Source organism: Onychostoma macrolepis, chromosome 22, assembly GCF_012432095.1.
Source record: "Onychostoma macrolepis isolate SWU-2019 chromosome 22, ASM1243209v1, whole genome shotgun sequence".
In the NCBI taxonomy this organism is placed as follows: domain Eukaryota; kingdom Metazoa; phylum Chordata; class Actinopteri; order Cypriniformes; family Cyprinidae; genus Onychostoma; species Onychostoma macrolepis.
The window spans coordinates 37,521,234-37,537,357 of NC_081176.1; the positions used below are offsets into that span (position 1 = coordinate 37,521,234).

General features: G+C 36.9%; 1 long non-coding RNA gene across 1 annotated transcript; it reads left to right on the forward strand.

Moving 5' to 3' along the window:
- Nucleotides 1–7,143: 7,143 nt before the first annotated feature.
- Nucleotides 7,144–8,972, forward strand: LOC131531447 (uncharacterized). The gene is made up of 5 exons (XR_009268696.1): nucleotides 7,144–7,284; nucleotides 7,409–7,536; nucleotides 7,948–8,024; nucleotides 8,350–8,405; nucleotides 8,495–8,972. It is a non-coding gene; the product is annotated as an uncharacterized LOC131531447 (long non-coding RNA).
- Nucleotides 8,973–16,124: the final 7,152 nt, after the last annotated feature.

The following is a 16,124-nucleotide window of genomic DNA, read 5'->3' on the forward strand; positions in this document are numbered from 1 at the left end:
ACTTTGTTCACACAGGGTATAAGTACTTCTCAGAATTTTTTTTTTTTTTTTTTTGAATTTTCGTAATTTTTTGTGTTTTATTTCACCTAGTAACACTTGTGGTGTTCCCGGTCAAAAATGACCAGACTCCAAACAATTGCTTATAAATCTGTCATTATGCTATATTATCACCAAATATTGGATTCATTCTTTTTGTCAACTTGTTTTCTTTCATTTAGGACTGGTTTTGTGTTTCTATTTGCATCTGATTCATTGTAAGCCTCATTTATCTGAGAGTAGATACCTCGTTTTTTGAGTGAATTTAAAAAAAAAAAAAAAATTTTTAATACATTTTCACAATATTAAAGACAAAATTATAAACATTTAAACTGTTTATCACACGAGTGTGCTTTAATGTTTAATCAGGAAGTTTGCTTTTATTTTGTACAAAGTTTCACAAAGTCACACTTGTCAAAAATGGCCGGCCATTGAAAGTGAATGGGGAGGAATGAAAGTAAGAGAAACAACTAGTGTTCAGGAGCATGTTGTGCTTGCAAACATAAAGGCCTTGGACCTGTGTGTGTGTGGATGCCTGTATACTCACGCTATCTCTCACACACACACACACATAGGGATGGGTACCGAAACCCGGTATTAAATCGGTCTCGGGGCTAAATTATGAAAGACCGGAGTATCGATAAGCTCTGACGTTATCGGTTCTGCTGTCGGTACTGGAGAAATCAAGAAAACACACATACATTTATTGTTACTATATATACACATTATTTTGCAAATTATATTTCACCAGAGTTGCCAGCTGTTTTTATGTGCAATAATATTCAAACATGTGTCTATGATACATTTTTGCTATTCGCAATTCAGAAACGAGAACGCGCTTACGCGGAGGAGTTTCAGCACGTGCAACATGAAAGCCCTGTTTAATTATGATAGAAGAGAGAACTAACTATTCAAACATCTGCTTATGCTTTAGGCCTGTGGCTGTTATATTAAGCTTAGTTTATTTTATTTTTATTTCGATTTTGGCTTCTAAGTATTATAGCCGCGTTTCTTCTAGCACAACTTCCTTCCCTTTACAGCGGTGCGCATTCGTTCCTCTAACCAAAACTTAACGTCAGAATCAGCTCAATCGGTGATTATTGTAAAATGCTGTCTTTACTGCTGCTACATTGCGGGACATGTTTGATAATAAAACGTTGAAAGCACAATCAGCGCGAGAGACGCTGTTCCCCAGGATGAAATGTGTGCGCGCCGCGCTCCAAAACGGACAAGCAGATTACACTTTGAGCTTCAGGCGCATCCAAACGATCAAATGCACACAAAATGTCAAAATGGCCAGCTACGAGTATTCACTTAAACACAGTTTATGTCTTAAGTGGACGAGATCAGTTGGGAGAAAATCCGATGTGTGTCAGTATTTTGTCTTAAAGTGACAGACTGGTGCTTGGGCCATCAATGTTAAATAACAAAATGCAAAGAGAAAATCACCCACAGCTCTTAATCTGAATAACGTTATAGCTTTAATAAGCATTAATCTATCAATAAATACAGTGAAAATTATACAGTGTTATTTTACATTTTAATTTTTTTGTTTTACGTTTGATTACTTTTAGATTTCTTTTGTAGCTATTACTTACCTGAACATTAATGTTAGTAGACCTTCATGGAAAAATGAAAGCACTGTTTATTTCATTTCATTTAATTTGTATATTTGTTTTATTGTATTTGTTGGTTTGTTTTACTTTGTTTCTTTGTTCATGTTCTTACTGTATCTTATGTATATAAAACACTAAAAATGCCTGCACACTGGTGCATTTACAAATTGATGTTTTATATTAATTTAATTAAATATTTATTTTACATTTCAGAATATAAAGCAATGTTAATCCAGCTCCTAATCTGTCTCATTCATATATATATATAACAAAAAGTACCGATAAGAATACCGTTAAAGTACCGGATCGATAAGCAGTATCAGTAAGAGTAGTAATACCGTTAATACCTTAACGATACCCATCCCTACACACACATGTCTGGTTTACTATCCTTGTGGGGACTCTCCATAGGCGTAATGCTTTTTCTACTGTACAAACCATATATTCTATCACCCTACACCAACCCTACACCTAAAACTACCCCTTACAGGAAACTTTCTGCATTTTTAGATTTTCAAAAAACTTCATTCTGTGTGATTTATTAGCTTGTTTACCCGTAGAGACCTCAATTTAGGTCCCCACCGTGACACGAGTCCCCATGAGTCTGTGTGTATTCAGGTTTAAGTCCCCACCTGAATAGAAACACACACACACACACACACACACACACACACACATATCCATGCATACAAACTATTGTGAGTATTACACCTATTTCTTCCTACCCTGAACTGCATGCATTATGCTTTTATGATATCTCACTCTCTCTCTCACTCACACACACACACACACACACGGTCAAACTGCCTTGTCTTTAGCCTGCATTGACTTCAAAAGAATCTTTTTTTTCATCACATATTCTAGACAAAACATTATGACAATAGGTTTTGAGGCTTTCATGGTCTCACAGAGTACTGGTGCTGTTTTTTGTGATCTTCCCCATTCACTTTCAATGGCCTGCCATTTTTTTGAAAAGTGTGACTTTGTGCAATTTTGTACAAAATAAAAGCATTTAAAATAAAACTTCCTGATTAAACATTAAAGCACACTAGTGTGATAAACTGTGCAAATTTTCATAATTTTTTTTTTTCATATTGTGAAAGTTATGCATAAAAAATGCTTTTTTCACTCAAAAAATGAGGTGCCTATTTTCGGAAAAAATGAGGCTTACGATTAATCAGATGCAAATAGAAACACAAAACCAGTCCTAAATGAAAGAAAACAAGTTGACAAAAAGATTGAATCCAATATTTGATGATAATATAGCATAATAAGAGATTTATAAGCAATTGTTTGGAGTCCGGTCATTTTTGACCGGGAACACCACAAGTGTGACAGGAATCCGAACACACCCAAAGGGTTAAGTAAAGCCACGTGGGTAGAAGGAGTAGCAATAACAAGCAGCAGTAGCCAGCATGGCTCACCTGCTGAGCACATTGTGCTGTGTCCTGGTTGGGAAATGTGTCATTTCAAGCCCAGTCTAAAGTAAGGAGTTGATGTTTTTACCAGTCTATGCTCACATCCTTCTCTGCTAAAGTCCACACTGCCAAATCCTCACATTTCCGCAACAAGATCAACAGCGCTCCAGACATGCGTAATCTCTTCAGAACATTTAATTCCCTCCTCTGTCCCCTCCACCTCCTCCCTCCACCTCTATTACAGCTGATGACTTTGCCACTTTCTTTACAGACAAAACTAGATCAATCAGTGGTCAGTTTTCACCTCCACGCACACAGGACCCTCACCCTACCACATCCACTGCTAAAACTCCCATCTTTTCTTTCTGTCCACTCACTGAAGCTGAAGTATCCAAGCTTCTCCTCTCCAACCATCCTACAACATGTCCTCTTGACCCAATCCCCTCACACCTTCTCCAAGCAATCTCACCCACACTCTTACCTGCACTCACACACATCATCAACACATCCCTACTCACAGGTAACTTCCCCATTGCGTTCAAGCAGGCTCGGGTAACCCCACTGCTCAAAAAACCTACATTAAACACTTCTCTTATAGAAAACTACAGACCTGTCTCTCTCCTTCCGTTCATAGCGAAAACACTTGAACGAGTTGTCTTCAACCAAGTCTCACTGTTTCTTTCACAGAACGACAAACTGGATGCTAAACAGTCAGGTTTCAGGAGGGCCATTCAACTGAGACTGCGCTTCTCTCGGTCACTGAAGCCCTGCGAATTGCAAAAGCCCATTCAAATCATCAGTCCTCATTCTGCTGGACCTATCTGCCGCTTTTGACACTGTCAATCATCAGATACTCCTGTCCACCCTCTCATCACTGGGCATCTCTGGCATTCCACTTCGCTGGTTTGAATCCTATCTCACTGGTAGGTCTTTCAGGGTGGCCTGGGAGGTGAGGTATCCAAAGCACATACACTGGTCACTGGGGTTCCTCAGGGATCAGTTCTTGGACCCTCCTCTTCTCCACATACACTACATCACTGGGTCCCATCATACAGGCACATGGATTCTCATACCATTGCTACGCTGATGACACACAGCTCTACCTCTCTTTTCAACCAGATGATCCAACGGTAGCTGCAAGGATCTCAGGTTGCCTGGCGGACATCTCGGCATGGATGAAAGAACATCACCTGCAGCTCAACCTGGCAAAGACTGAGCTTCTTGTCCTCCCTGCCACTCCGACTCTACAGCATGACTTCACGATCCAGTTAGGTTCATCAACAATAACCCCATCAACTTCGGTCAGAAATCTTGGTGTAATCTTTGATGATCAGCTGACCTTCAAAGACCACATTACAAAACTGCTCGATCTTGCAGGTTTGCACTATATAACATCAGAAAGATCAGGCCCTTTCTGACAGAGCATGCTGCACAACTTCTTGTCCAGGCCCTTGTCATTTCTAGGCTGGACTATTGCAATGCTCTTCTGGCTGGACTTCCGTCTAATACAGTCAAACCTCTACAAATGATTCAGAATGCAGCGGCACGACTGGTCTTCAACGAGCCCAAAAGAGCCCATGTTACACCTCTCTTTATCTCCCTGCACTGGCTACCAATCACGGCTCGCATCAAGTTCAAGACACTGATGCTTGCATATAGAACAACCACTGGCTCAGCACCCGTTTACTTGCACTCTCTATTAACAAACTACATCCCCTCCAGAAATCTGAGATCTGCTAGTGAGCGACGCCTCGTGATACCATCACAGAGAGGCGCAAAATCACTCTCTAGATCATTCTCATTCACCATTCCTGGCTGGTGGAACGATCTTCCCACCTCTATCCGGAATGCTGGATCCCTGTCAATCTTCAAGCAACAACTGAAAACTCATCTCTTTCGACAGCACTTGACTTCATCCTAAACTTAAAAAAAAAAAAAAAAAAAAAATTATCTTTACTTATTCCTTCCTTTGGTAGTTTGTATTTATTTGAACAATGCCTGAGACTTGGTGTTGCAAGCACTTCGTATGTCTGATTGCCTCTTCAAGATTAATCGCCTATGTATTCCCCAATTGTAAGTCGCTTTGGATAAAAGCGTCTGCTAAATGACTAAATGTAAATGTTTTTTGCAGAGATGGTACATGTATGAATGGCCTATGTTTGTATTGATGCTAACAGTTTAAGATGGTGTATTTGTATGCATTTTAGAAGGACTCTTTATTGATGAGGTCACCACATCATGGTCCAGTTTGAATATGGATTTAAAGTTCTTTTCGACGTGGGACCATAGTCTGGACTATTTTTGACTGTTTCTGGTTAGGAAGAGTCTGGTGTTTGAGAGCTGTGGTGTGTTTTCATTACAAGAGGTCGGATTATTCATTTGCTATCAGTAACTTAAGTTCTACACAGTAAAATCGGCAGTGTTAATTAAGCAGTGTTACTCTCCATTTACTCTTAATGAGTTAATTTAACAACAAATAGTGAAAAATGCCCCCTAGTGTTGGTGAAAATGATCAGAGTTGAATTCTGCATTGTTAACTTTACTCTGTTAAGCTCCGCCTCAAGCCAACCCGAAGACCAGGGCGGATTCACAAAATCTTCTTAAGAAATAAATTAAGAAGTTTCTTAAGATAAATTCTGAGAAGTTCGTAAGAAGTCTTCTTAAAAAATCTTAAGAAGTTCTCAAATTTGTTCTTAAGAACATCTTATTTTTTTTCTTAAGAATAAATAAATAAATAAATAAGCAACAACAAATTCATTACCGCTACATTTTAATTGTAGCACTTTATTATCCTGTTTTAAAGTAGCAGCCACATCCCGGTATTTCAATATAAAGCGCGTGAGATGTGAGAAATTTACTCGCAGAAAAGCATAAACTATTCAGCTAATTTGACATGGATGACAAGAAAAGAAACAAAAACTTCACTAGGCAAGAGATGGGGGTTCTTATCGAGGAAATTAGCGCAAGGAAGAAAGTACTCCTTGGGAGACTGGATAGTATCTCGATGCAAAGTAAGCGACACGCATGGGAACGGGTGGCGGAGGCCGTTTCAGCGGTGGCCAACTCCCTTAGAGATGTGGATGGGGTGAAAAAGAAATGGGCAGACTTAAAGTCGGCTGTTAAAAAAAAAGAGCAGAGAGATCAAGGGAGCAAAAAATGACAGGTGGTGGATCACCGTCTATTATTCTGGATGCATTTGAAGAGAAGGCTCTGTCAGTCATCGGAGATACAGCGGTGACAGGCATTAAATCCGGTGTGGATACAGAGGAAGGTAAGCAGTTATCCCATTTGTTTAGGTACAGTGAACATTCAGCTTATTGTTTTTATAATTCACATAAGTTAGTAGTATTAGCAAAAGTTCTCTCGTCGCCATTTTCTTTTGCCTTGCACTAAAAGGTAAGCTCTTTTAATTAATTTATTAAAACATGAGTTTAATATTTGAGGTTAATAATTGTGTTACTATTAATGCATAAATTGCAGTTATTTTTTGACTTTGTGTAATCTGATTGGTTTAAATTTGGGAATAGGTATTGAATAGGCAAGTCAGGAGAAATGTGTTTTTTCATCTCAATGTGGTAATGATAAAGTTTAAATGATGTCAGTAATCTTACTTAATTTGATTTTCAGCTGTATTTAGCTTTGGTATATAAATTGTTTTTTTAAACGTTCAATTATGTAACGTCACATGGGGCATATGTTAACCTGCACATCTGTATGTATTGGGCGGTCGAAATGTTCTCGGTAGGGCTGTGGCCTGGGTTTGCGTGATGTTAGAATGTAAGTACAGCATGTTATGTAGTTGTGGAATGAAATGTTTTAGCATGTCTTACAAGGTTAGATACGTAACTCTGAATAAATTATATGATGTTATGTAAACCGTTGGAATGTTATATAAACTCTATATTTGCTACTGTTCAGCTCAGGAAAGACTAATTGTGTAAACGGGATTAATTTAAGTTATGTGAAGACAAATTAGTCGAACGCCGCCATTGCATCTTTATTGAAGCCATGTAGATGGCGCTGTGGTATTAGCGTTAACTCGGCTCAATGCTGCGCGACGAAGAGGCCAATGGGGCAGGCGGAACATCTCATTTAAAAACAGCCGCGTCTTTGTTTTTCCTTATTTTAACCTTATGCAGTGTATACGGTACCACGAACAACTACTTTACGTTTTTGTTATTATACAGTTAGTTGGCCTGATCCGAGCGGTACATGTAAGTGCTGTTACAAGTAGCTACTGTTAACGCATTTTTAAATGTTGCCTGTTTATTTGGAGTGACTGTTAATGGCATGACACATATTGCAGAACTAATGTATTATCTTTCTCCTTTTTTTAAGTAACAAGCTTCTCCTGTGCAGTCAAATCAGTCCCTGTCTTCATCCTTTGACTCCAGTGACTCGCAGGACACACTCATTATTGAATAAAGGTCTTCCAGTAAAGGAATGAGACTAGATGGAGCTAAAAGGTGGGCAATACTTTTTTTCTTACTTATGCTTTTGGGGGACTGTTGCAAACTCATAAATATACTTAAAAATACAACATTAATTTGATCTTTATAAGATTAAAGTATTTAAAATTAAGTATTGTTTGAAGTAGTATTTTTATTGTTTATATACCATATTTATGTTTTTGTTTTGATTTTTAAAAAAAAATATTATTAAGCTGGTCTGATCGATTCTCGATGAAACAAGAAAAACTCAATATTCTGACAGCTGACATTAAAGAAAAGAATAGGTAATATTTCATATGAATAACTGTGTATATAACTGTGTGTGTTTTATTTATATATATATATATATAACACACACACATAAAAATGTGTGTGTATATAAACATTTTTATATTTAACACTTTTTTTTATTTTTTATTTCTGCAGTACATCACCACCAAGAAAGGTGAACGAAGCCAGAGGAATCGTGCCTTTGTTCCCGTACCTTCTTCAAAAATGGCTATGTAAGTATCACACTGTTTTTGTTTTAGTTTTAATGCATTGTTGACAATAATACAGGTGGTGTATATTTCTCTTGGATTTTAAAACACTTTTTCTCCTCCTTTTTCTGTATTTTTGTCTTTCTAAGAAGTACCAGAATCATAACTATACAGAGAGATATTTCTAAAGAACGAGGAATATAATTTCAGAAATCTCATTGTGCCACTTTTCACAGCAGTTTTGTAGCTACTGAGTTGCTTTAAACTGTGACTAAGGATTAACGTCATATAGCATTCTTTAAGCAGTGTTAATGATCTTAAAATGCTTTGTTGTTTGTGTCTTGTTAAGGCCAGAAGAGACCAGGAAAGGTGTCTACGTCTCAAGTAGGGGATATCTTCTAGAAGGTTAGTTTTTATATATTTTTTTTTTTTGTAGTTTTTTATTTATTTAACATATCAGTGATAGTCCTCTGCAATTTGCTTGGTTTTTTCAGAGTGGAACAAGCATTGAGGAGCATATTCAAGACATCGCTGGAAGTGCTCAGCCCTGTCGACTGGCTCTGGGAAGAATTATTCAGTTCAGCAGTACTTCAATTTTGATCAGAATGCCATTCCATGCAAGTCAGTCTCTTCTCTTGATGCCTTTAACAAACTGTTTACCCAAAAATGAAAATTGTCATTATTTACTCACCCTCATGTCATTCCAAACCTGTAAGACTTGCGTTCATCTTCAAAACACCAATGAAGATATTTTAATGAAATCTGAGAGATTTCTGTCCTTACATTGAGAGTCCACGCAAGCTAGCACATTCAAGGCCCAGAAAGGTAGTAATGACATCATTAAAGTTATCATGTGACTCCACTGGTTTAACCTCAATTTTATGCATGCATTCACGTCTGCTTTAATTTCAACAAAACACTCATCCGTCGTCGTGCTCTTGTGTACGCTTGTCAGGGATTAATACTTTCATAAAGAGGTAACTGTTTTTTTTCTTTGTGCAAACAAAGTGCTCGTGTTGCTTAATAAAACTGAAGTTAAATCACCGGAGTCACACGGGTTACTTTAATGATGTCTTTAACACCTTTCCGGGCCTTGAAAGTTGTAGTTATAGGCTGTTGATGAAAGGATAGAAGTCTGCCAAATTTCATTAAAAATATATTCATTTGTGTTCGAAAATGAACAAAAGTCTTATAGGTTTGGAATGACACGAGGTGAGTAATTAATGAGAATTCTGATTTTGGTGAACAAACTTCTTAAGGCACACTTTGTTTTCGGCACCACTAATAACACTGTTCTACACAAGATGTACACTTTTATTCAGACCACTGTGTACAACAAAGATGTTGACAAAGTGAAGGTCCTTGTATTGCTGAGGTTAGAGCAAGGCTGCTTAGCTAGGTGGTTCAACAGGTTCTGTACTGAATATAGTGATGTATTGTCATTTCATGCAGACGTCACGTGATGTATTTTGTGCATGAAATTGTGTGTTTCTTGAGCATGACAGCATTGTAATAAAGGTTTTGAATTGGACGTCGTTGATCTTGTTTTCTGTTCTGTTTTTAAAACACCAAATGGGATTTAAAATGAGAGAATTTTTCCCTATTATAAATGTAAATGAACTCTACATAAGTGAAATATTAACACTAATTAGAGTAAATTTTTCCTGCAGAGTTAAATTGTGGTAACACAGAACAGAGTTAATTTCCGCTAGTGTTAAACTCTGGTAACACTATTCAGTGTTGAGCAGTGTTAATTTTTTACTCAAAATAGTGTTAAATTTTCAGAGTTAAATTAACTCTATGACGAGAGTCAATTTATCACCAATTCTGAGTGGGACCAAATACACTCGGGCCAAGTGTTAAATTTAGCTCTTATAGAGTTCATTTAACACTGCAAAATTTACTGTGTACCAGAAAGACTCCGGAGATGAAATTAAGACTCAAGAGTATTTATTTAACAAAACCAATTTAAATAAACAGTATTCTTTGGCACAGGCCCCATCTTTAGCTTGAATCTGTAGTCGTAGATTCCAGCAAGTACTGACGAAGGCAGGAGTGGAGCCTACCCCCCCGCATGGACAGTGCCAACCTGGTGGTGGTGGGGAGGATGGAGGGGAATGGCAGCGTTTGTATTTGCAAACACGGGGAAGGGTGAGTAGAGAGCTTATATATTCCTCGTGTAGGATGACGATTGGCCAGATCTAATTGTATTATGTGACGTAGCATCTTCCTGGTAGAACTTGCACTAAAGCTTTCATCTACGGACAGTGTTTGGACATTTATGCACAACAGATAACTTTCGCACATATCAACTTTCACTTGATGAAATCCTACAATCGTACATTGCTTTGTTTGCTTTCTTTTGTTTTTTTGTTCTTTTGTGTATTTATATTTTTGGCTATATGTAGCTGTATTAACCTGAATTTAATGTTTCTATTTTGTATTTAATAAATTGATTTGAAATCCCTGTGCAACACTTAGTGAATGTGACTGACTAATTAACTTCTACACATCTGGTGTATATATATATATGCTTTAAAGTTGCCACTTTGACCATTTTTTTAAGTAAACGTTGGAATTTATACATCTGTCTGAAGTCAATTCAATTCAGTCTCTTGTAATCTTGTACATTAACACCATACAATAGCATTTTTATTTTTGCACTGAAAAGAATATATTATTAATAACACCTAAAGGATTAAAACACCAGGGTGTTAAATACCCCATAGTGTAAAATTTGAACAACAATTACAGGTGTAACACTTTACACTCGGAGTGTAATTTTTCTACATTGTAAGGTGCTATATTAACACTAAAAATTCAACACTGCGAACAGTGTACTTTTAACACCAGATAGACTGGGACCATATATGATCTTTAGTGTTAAATTGACACTGGTTTTTTTTACTGTACAGATCAACGTTCACAACAACAACAACAACAAAATGTCTTCAAACTGGAAAGAAGCAGGGAGCTCTGCGCTGAAGATGAGATCGTTCACCAGCAAAACGGTATGCAATGTGCTAGTGTATCAAATAAAAATAAAAAAAATGCATGAGCCTGAGTAAGAAAGGGGCAAATTCCAGAAAATCACTAGCAGTGTGAATGAACCAAAATCAAATGATCATGGGACAAATTATCAGTTTAATTTCCAGAATCTCTGTGTGAAAGAAGCTAGAGCTAGGGTTCTCATCTCTGGATCTCGAAGGTTCACTTTCCTGCAGAGTTTAGCTCCAACCCTGATCAAACACACCCAAACAAGCTAGTTAAGGTCTTCAGGATTACTAGAAAGTTACAGGTAAGTTTGATCATCACGGCTGGAGCTAAACAGGAAAGTCGAGGGCATGAGTTGAGAACCCCTGGGCTACAGAGAAAACTGTTAGTGAAATAACATGTTCATCAACTAGGTGGAGCTCCAGCAGATTCATCTGTATCAGCAGAGACGCATTTCTACAGTAATATGACTGAATCTGAAAACAATACAAACATACACAAAACAAAACACGGCACAAAAGTCCTGAGATAAAATCCATTCATTTCCATTTAATACCATATTAACTTTCATAATATACCTATTTGAGAACAAGGATTGTGTGGGTGTTAGGTTTAAGAAATATCATTCTGACTGAACACCATTAGTATAAGAGCCTCAATATTCACAGGTCTGTGTGTGATTCCAGTGCCATAAAATATGCATATATATATATATATATATATATATATATATATACATACATACATACAGGTGCTGGTCATATAATTAGAATATCATCAAAAAGTTGATTTATTTCACTAATTCCATTCAAAAAGTGAAACTTGTATATTATATTCATTCATTACACACAGACTGATATATTTCAAATGTTTATTTCTTTTAATTTTGATGATTAGAGCTTACAGCTCATGAAAGTCAGAAATCAGTATCTCAAAATATTAGAATATTACTTAAGACCAATACAAAGAAAGGATTTTTAGAAATCTTGGCCAACTGAAAAGTATGAAAATGAAAAGTATGAGCATGTACAGCACTCAATACTTAGTTGGGGCTCCTTTGCCTGAATTACTGCAGCAATGCGGCGTGGCATGGAGTCGATCAGTCTGTGGCACTGCTCAGGTGTTATGAGAGCCCAGGTTGCTCTGATAGTGGCCTTCAGCTCATCTGCATTGTTGGGTCTGGTGTCTCTCATCTTCCTCTTGACAATACCCCATAGATTCTCTATGGGGTTCAGGTCAAGCGAGTTTGCTGGCCAATCAAGCACAGTAACACTATGGTCATTGAACCAGCTTTTGGTACCTTTGGCAGTGTGGGCAGGTGCCAAGTCCTGCTGGAAAATGAAATCAGCATCTCCATAAAGCTTGTCAACAGAAGGAAGCATGAAGTGCTCTAAAATTTCCTGGTAGATGGCTCGTTGACTGTGGACTTCAGAAAACACAGTGGACCAACACCAGCAGATGACATGGCAGCCCAAATCATCACTGACTGTGGAAACTTCACACTGGACTTCAAGCAACATGGATTCTGTGCCTCTCCACTCTTCCTTCAGACTCTGGGACCTTGATTTCCAAATGAAATGTAAAATTTACTTTCATCTGAAAAGAGGACTTTGGACCACTGAGCAACAGTCCAGTTCTTTTCTCCACAGCCCAGGTTAGATGCTTCTGGCGTTGTCTCTGGTTCAGAAGTGGCTTGGTAGCCCTTTTCCTGAAGGCGTCTGGCGTGGTGACTCTTGATGCACTGACTCCAGCTTCAGTTCTCTCCTTGTGAAGCTCTCCCAAGTGTTTGAATCGGCTTTGCTTGACTGTATTCTCAAGCTTGCGGTCATCCCTGTTGCTTGTGCACCTTTTCCTACCCAAATTCTTCCTTCCAGTCAACTTTGCATTTAATATGCTTTGATACAGCACTCTGTAAACAGCCACACCTTTCAGTAATGACCTTCTGTGACTTACCCTCTTTGTGGAGGTGTCAATGTTCGTCTTCTGGATCATTGCCAAGTCAGCAGTCTTCCCCATTATTGTGGTTTCAAAGAACAAGAGATACCCAGAATTTATACTGTAGGGATGGTCATTTATTCAAACTCAAATGTAAATATTCTAATATTTTGAGATACTGATTTTTGACTTTCATGAGCTGTAAGCTCTAATCATCAAAATTAAAAGAAATAAACATTTGAATTATATCAGTCTGTGTGTAATGAATGAATATAATATACAAGTTTCACTTTTGAATGGAATTAGTGAAATAAATCAACTTTTGATGATATTCTAATTATATGACCAGCACCTGTGTGTGTGTATATATATATATATATATATATATATATATATATATATATATAATATTCACATAATATTTCTGCACTTATACAGTTAACCACCACCTTTCCCATTTTTGGGTATTTGGGTTCTAGAAAGTTGGCAGTATCTCATAGCTGCATGGTGACTCCTGAATATACCACATCCTCCTCCTCTTGAACTCTCTGAAAGAAAACACCAACACACGTTCACATGTAGTTATCAGGAATATTACTGGCCATTAATGATGAATATTAAAACACATTTAGATGTGGTGCTGTTATGTGATAGATCATAGAACCAGAAGCTCACATATTTGAACTCATATTACAAACACACACCTGACTGCTGTACAAACACACTGCTGAAATAACACACACACACACACACACACACACACACACACACACACACACACACCCACACCCACACCCACCATACACAAAATAAACATTTCTTACCGATTTCTGTGCTTTTCTTTTGTAGAATGTTGGATCAGCGTAAGTGATTTCTTCACCACTCTGAACTGTTTCAACAATAATGACGAACATGTAAATAAAACAAAACTGAATAAAAAATGTTTGAAAATTACAGTATTGTTGCGTTTTCTTTGCAACACTGTTTTACATTTTATTATTACACTGTGGGCCTGTTGAATGCACAGACTCAGTTAATTCACACACGCTTAAGCAACTTATTAACCTCTTTAATAACTGCATTCTCAGTGGCTCAAATCTCTGTTACTAGCTCTATAATAACAATGTCTTGAGGTGTGGTAAGTGTAGAGGAATAATTGACTCTGGGGTGTTGAATTATTAAAAAAAATAATAATGCATCATCACAGGTGTTCATTATTTTTCTACTTATTCAACACCCCAGAGTCAACTCAAAATCATGTATTTTTACAGGTATCTCAGCTGTGGGTAATACTTGCCCTCTCGGTCTGTTTTCCTGCAGATGCAGAAGATCCCAACTGCAGCTAAAATCAAGAGAGATCCAGCAGCAGCAGAAATGATCAATATGTAAAACCAGGATATGCACTGATCTATAATGGACAAAATGGAGCATTAATTTGAATGAATCTGTCAGCCTGATCTACAACAACCACTAGCCTATATGATATATCTGCACTATATAACTTCATAGTTCAGTAAACAAACAGATGTATAAACACTGATGTACCTGCACATGTGTGACAGAGTTGAGTGATGTTCAGATGTGTGGTCTGGTTGCTGATGGGATTGTTGAGCACACAGCTGTAGGTGTTTTTATCCTGATATTCCACCTCCAGAGGTAGAGAGAGACTGATGTTGAGATCAGACACACTGATGCTGGACAATAAACTGTGTCCTTTGTACCAGGAGAGAGTCACATGACTCACATTCAACACTGAACACAGCAATTTACAATTCTGATACAAGCTCAGAACAGAGTAGTCTCTGCTGATGAGAGGAACAGACAGAAGAGCTGGAATACATGAGAAAATAAAGATAAATGAGGAATCAAGACTGATCAAAAGTATAGGAATACAATTAATCCTATCTTATATATTATCAATCAAATTATATTGAAAGAATAGTGTACATGTTTAACAACTTGGAGACAACAGTCACTGAGATAAAATATGAGACATGATGTGTAAATAAAGCATGGACATTTTCATTTAAATTACACAGAATATTCGTATTATGCCTTATTTACAATCAAGCTGTAATTGAATAAATTATCTACAGGAATACTGAGGGAAAAAAAGCTATCAGCTGTTTAGGATGCACAGATGCTGTGTAATTATCCTAGTATAATTAAACAAAAAAAGGATGTTATTTCAGGTTTAAATTATTAAAATGCTTATTTTCTTAAAGTCTATAGCCAAAATTTGCCACTGAAGAAATTAAACTGGGTAAATATTATACTCACCATAGACAGTAAGATTGAATGTGTTGAGCGTTGTCCCTGTTTCAGTGCTGGTTATTTTATAAAGTCCAGAGTCTGTGGTTCTGGTGTTCATGATGCTCAGAGATCCAGTCTGATGATCCAGCTTCAGTCTGTCTCTGAGTCTCTCAGCAACACTGTTATTATAAAACCTGCTCTTATTCTCCTTCATGTTGATTTTAGCTATGAGAATGTCTCCAAACCTCCACTGGATCGGATCATACTGCAGTATTTCAGTAACATCAGTCCTCAGAGTGACAGGATCTCCCTCCGTCACGGACTCTGGTGCTAACTTTACTGCATCAACACCAAACACACCTGATGAACAAATAGGAGTATTTACTCAAAATTTGGAGATTTACCAGATTTGGAGTTTAAAAATGTATCATTGTAAAATTAATCTTTACTTTACTCATTTCAATTTATAATTCAATAATGTGCAATAAAATAAACTCTTTAATGTCAATGGATGAGAAAAAATATCAAATGTGACCCTGGACCACAAAACCAGTCTTAGCATGGGTATATTTGTAACAATAGCCACAAATAGATTGTGATCTATCATGATCTATTTTTTAAAATTATTATTATTATTTTATGCCAAAATTCATTAGAATATTAAATAAAGATAATGTTCCATGAAAATATTTTGTAAATTTCCTACTGTAAATATATCAAAAGTTATTTTTTTTTTATTAATAATATGCATTGCTAAGAACTTAATTTGGACAACTTTGAAGGAAATGTTATCAGTATTTTATTTCATTTTTTGCACTCCCAGATACCAGATTTTCAAATAGTTGTATCTCAGCCAAATATTTTCCTATTACAAACCATATATCAATGGAAAGTTTATTTATTCAGCTTTCAGATGATCTATAATCAGAAGATCTAAAAAAC